This window comes from Alexandromys fortis, unplaced genomic scaffold, assembly GCF_014885135.2.
Source record: "Alexandromys fortis isolate MF-2015 unplaced genomic scaffold, M_Fortis_MF-2015_v1.1 scaffold_457, whole genome shotgun sequence".
NCBI classification, from domain to species: domain Eukaryota; kingdom Metazoa; phylum Chordata; class Mammalia; order Rodentia; family Cricetidae; genus Alexandromys; species Alexandromys fortis.
In genome coordinates this window covers 217,908-222,803 of record NW_026068356.1, presented here as the reverse complement: position 1 = coordinate 222,803, position 4,896 = coordinate 217,908, and positions in this window count along the sequence as shown.

The window sequence follows — 4,896 nt, the reverse complement described above, 5'->3', positions numbered from 1 at the left end:
ATATATCCATCCACAATGTGGTATGTAGATGGGATTGTAATTTACTATCACTTCAATTTCATTGAGATTTTTGGTAAGATGACTGCTGATGTGAGACATGCAGCAAGAACCTTTTTGGCTGCTATTTCTATTTTTTCCTATGATTTTCCCCCAATATCATGATAATTATTTATCTGCAATATATTGAGGTTATAAGAATTATATATCTGCTCATTTTGTTAACCATTGCCTACAATCTGAGCATTTGAATGGAGGTTAAGGCAGTAGGAAGAGGAATTTTCATCCAATCCATGCTAAACAGTCCATGCTACATAAGAACAGAGTCAGACAGAATCTCAAACATATAACTCAAATGTATAAAAAAGACACACATTGCCCTCTCCTACTACATCAGCATGCACATATGATATAATTTATATGACGTTAACAACATAATTGTCTATTCCACAATAATATTTCACTTCTTCAATGAGGCCAAACCTTCTGCTCTATATGATAGAGTAGTTAGTAATGGCAATTAGATGAAATTAGGCAAAAGTTTACCTAGAAAATAATATAATGAAGAAGAACAGTTACAATTGTGAGATCGGGGAGCCCACCAATAGCTTAAAAACAAAAACTAAAGGTATAGTGTCTTCCCGATCCTAATTATGGAAACATAGGAACTAGAGTGATGTCTCAGCAGTTAACAGTACTGTTTGCTCTTCCAGGTACACAGGATCAATTCTCAGGACATAAATGACAGTTCACTACTATTGTGACTCTAGTTCCAGGGAACTTAAAATGCTCTTCTGGCTTTGGTAGAAACTGTATGCATCAGGTACAAGACAAACATACAGGCAAAGCACCCTATACATTAAAATTAATTCATTTTAAAGCCTTGACATGGAATTATAGGCTACCAACATCTTAACTTCCGGTAATTGAATCTTGTATTGAACTTCTGATTCTGGAACTACAAATATGATAAATTTCTTTAGTTCAAGCCAGAAACTGTAGTAAATTTTTAAAGAAGAAATAGCAATTACACATAGAACTTAACTACATTGTACTTCATGAATCTTAGAAGCACTGTGCTTATTAATAATCTGTGGAATGATAGAAATTTACTCAGCAATGTGCCAGGCATACTGGCTGGAAGGGAGATGAAGAAAGTATACATGGCTGTGTGGTACACACAGATGTTGAACTTCAGATAGGAGCTTTGTATTAGAAAGTGAAACCTTGTGGGAGAAGAGTTGTCATGTAGCTGATAGCAATAATCTTTCAGATTTTGAGCATGGACATTGCTGATGGTGATAGTGAAATCTGATCCAGACCGATTGCCTGTGAAATGGCCATGAACTCCATATACCCATGTGGATGCCAAAAGAATCAGCAGTTTAGGGGCCTGTCCAGATTTATGATGATGCAAGGCCAAAAGATTCTTTGGATATTGCTGCGAACAGACTCTGCAAAATATCATTCTGCCTGGAGTGATAGTCGATGGAAACTCCTGCTGACACAGTCATAGAGGATGGAGTCTGGATTATCATGATGTCCCCAAAGCTTCCTACAATGTGAAGATATAACTGTCATACCTACAAACACATTCGGATATGTAATGGTATGGCCATTGATATTTAAAATGTAATTTTTAAACTGAGTATGAAAGCACACGTCTTTATTCCCAGAACATGGGAGGCAGAGGTACAAAGATCTCAGTGAGACTGAGAACAGCCTCGTCCACATAGAGAATTCCAGAATAGTCAGGACTATCTAGAGAAACTGTATTGCCCAAAGAAGTTTTTTATAATGTATGTAAAATATTGGGTTAATATGAGAAAAATTATAATAATATTATTTTTTTGCATTTGTTATTAAAAATTTCCACCTCCTCCCCACCCCTTTTTTCTCCCCCTCCCCCACTCCCCTCTTCCCTCCACTCCACCTCCCTCTCCAGTCCAAAGAGCAGTAAGGGTTCCCTGCCCTGTGGGAAGTCCAAGGACCTCCCCCCTCCATCCAGGTCTGGGAAGGTGAGCATCCAAACAGGCTAGGCTCCCACAAAGCCACTACATTCAGTAGGATCAAAACCCAGTGCCATTTTCCTTGGCTTCTCAGCAGCCCTCATTGTCCGCCATGTTCAGAGAGTCTTGTCCTCCCATGCTTTTTCAGTCCCAGTCCAGCTGGCCTTGGTGAGCTACCAATAGATCAGCCCCACCGTCTCAGTGGGTGGGTGCACCCCTTGAGGTCCTGACCTTCTTGTTCATGTTCTTACTCCTTCTGCTCCTCATTTGTAATAAAATTCTTAATAAAAATGATTTAGATATTATCTCCCAATATATTCTAAATCAACATGATCTTTCTCTGTAAAACTATTATTACTGATGTGATTATAATACTTTTAAATTTATCAGCCAATACCAAAGCAGCAAAGACATAGAGTCCTAATGATCCTAGCTTGTTCTGCCCCTGCTTGTCTGATGCAGCTCAGTTCTCAGAGCAAAGGCATTGTTTACAAAATTGAAGAAACTAGACTGCTCTCTAGTGGCCCAGACAAAGCACTCAGCAAGTGAGGAAGCAAACTGAATGATAGCATGTGAGAGTGGCTGATGTCAATCCATAACCAATACCATCAGAGTGTAATCACTTACTGGGAAGAAAGGTTCAATTCTGAGCTAGCAAATCAAAAATGTCTAGATGCTCTAATGGCAGGCTTCAGTTCACAAACAAAGACATATTTACATTACTTCATCTATCTAATTATAGAGCTACCTACCTCATTATAACAATCCTTTGGAAATAATCAACTTGGTGGGCAACAAGAGAAAGCAGCATAGAGGAAGGGGAGGGAAGGATCTAAAATGTAATGAAGAAGGAATGAAAGGACAAGAATAGAAGAAAGGAAGGAAGAAGGACTGGAGAAAAAGAGAAGAAGATGGAAGGAAAAAAGAAAGGAAATTTAATGAGAAGGAAGGAGAAACGAGATGGTGAGGTTAAAAATAAAAGTCAGGAAGCAAATTGAAAAAAAAATTGGGCCAACTATTTATAACACAGAACCAAAGTATTTGAGCACCAATGTCACTCATACGATGATGTCAATGGAGAGCACTACACATTTTGGAGTGATAGATTCTAGATTTGGTATAAATCAAACAGTCAAAGGCAAGGACACATTTCACTGCATGGATTTAGCTGTAGAGCTAAAAGAATCTTTAATGTCACCATTAATGTAAGTCAAATAGGAACTGACTCTGCCCTTTCAAATACTTGAGACTGAAAAGAGAGGTATAAAACAGCAGGGGAAATAGAGTAAAAAAGCAAGAAGAACTCCTCAGGAAGTCATGTTGTAAACTACACTAAAGCATAACACTGATAAACTTTTCACCATTTCCAGATATGAATGTCCTAGATTTCAGATGAAAATTTGTGGGTCTTGTAAATTATGACACAGAGCATGAAAATTGTCAAAAATAAAAGATTATGAAAGCACATCCACAAATATTAATTTTAAAACAGACACAGATTGAATTTAACATGTTCAGGCAATGTGAACCTCTATTGCATTGTTGGACATCAATGCAGCCTTGATTCTAAACACTAAACACAGAGTTTGCACTATGTCTGCAAAACACATCATGTAATACTACAACTAAGGCCTCATCTCAAATTTCAGAGTACTGTATTCCTCAGCAGAAGGCCCTGTAAAGGCACTATTGGATTTATATCTAGAGGACAAAATAGCAGATCTGGAACACTAATGCTCTCACTTAATTGTCTTTCAATCATGTCATGAATCACCAAAAAACCCTCAGTAGATATGATCCAATCACAGCAAAATGATCTTAGGATTTCTCAAGACCAGGGCTAAAATGCATAGATGTATATTCTTTATAAGATAACTAGTTTTTGGTAGCTAGTTACAGCAACAGAGAATAGAATAAAGGAGATTAAATGTCAATTTCAAGGGGAAGAATGATGTGAGGGCTCACAGAATAGGTGTAGATATCCGGGAAGTACTCAGATCCATGTGATTTTCATGGGTGCTGTCTTTACAGAAGGACACTTCTAAAGGTGGTGGTTAAAACGTCATCATTGGCCTTGTGACAAGATTCTCCTAGTATCCAACTGCGAGTGCAGCCTTGATCACATCTTCACTATAGCCTCTATGACCCTGCATAGAAGACTGAGATGTACCTGGCCCAAGTTATAGGTACTATGCATTTAGGTCACTACATTTGTATTAACTTATTCTACAGTGGTATGAAACTACTTGAAAATTTCAGAGTTGTGCATCTGAAAAAAGGTACTAAGGATCACTCTCTTGAGCATTCCCATGCCACATGGGGATGATGGTGAAGTCCAAGAGACAATCATACAGAACTGGAGTACCTAGGAAGTAAACCCTAGATGATCACATCTGTGCACCATTGGGTCTTTAGAATTCAAACAACTGCAATGGTAGAGCAACTAGGAAATAAAAAGGTCCTGGGCCTTGTGTTGTGTAATCCAGCAGTGAAGGGAATTATAAATGCCTTGTAAATTAAGGGTCACTGGGCACTAGATAGCAATGCCAAGGTCAGCTCTGTATATATTGTGAAACTTTTCACCCAAGCCACAAAATAAGATTGCACAAGGTGGAAGATGACAAGAACAGAATGTGGCAGCATTGTGGAAGATTACATAGGGAATGTTGTAAATATCGTATAAGGAATAATGAACAGCAAATGAGTCTAAACCCATTGAAGAGCGTCTTGATGGACACAGAGATGAAAATCAGAACTAAGCAGTAAATCAGCTGCAGGAGGTAGGGTGTGTGATCCTCTGAAGAGGGACCTTTGAAATTTCAAGCAAATGAAAGTGGAAATGTGACATTAGTGTGAGGAATATCAGCTTGTGTCTGTGATACAACTAACA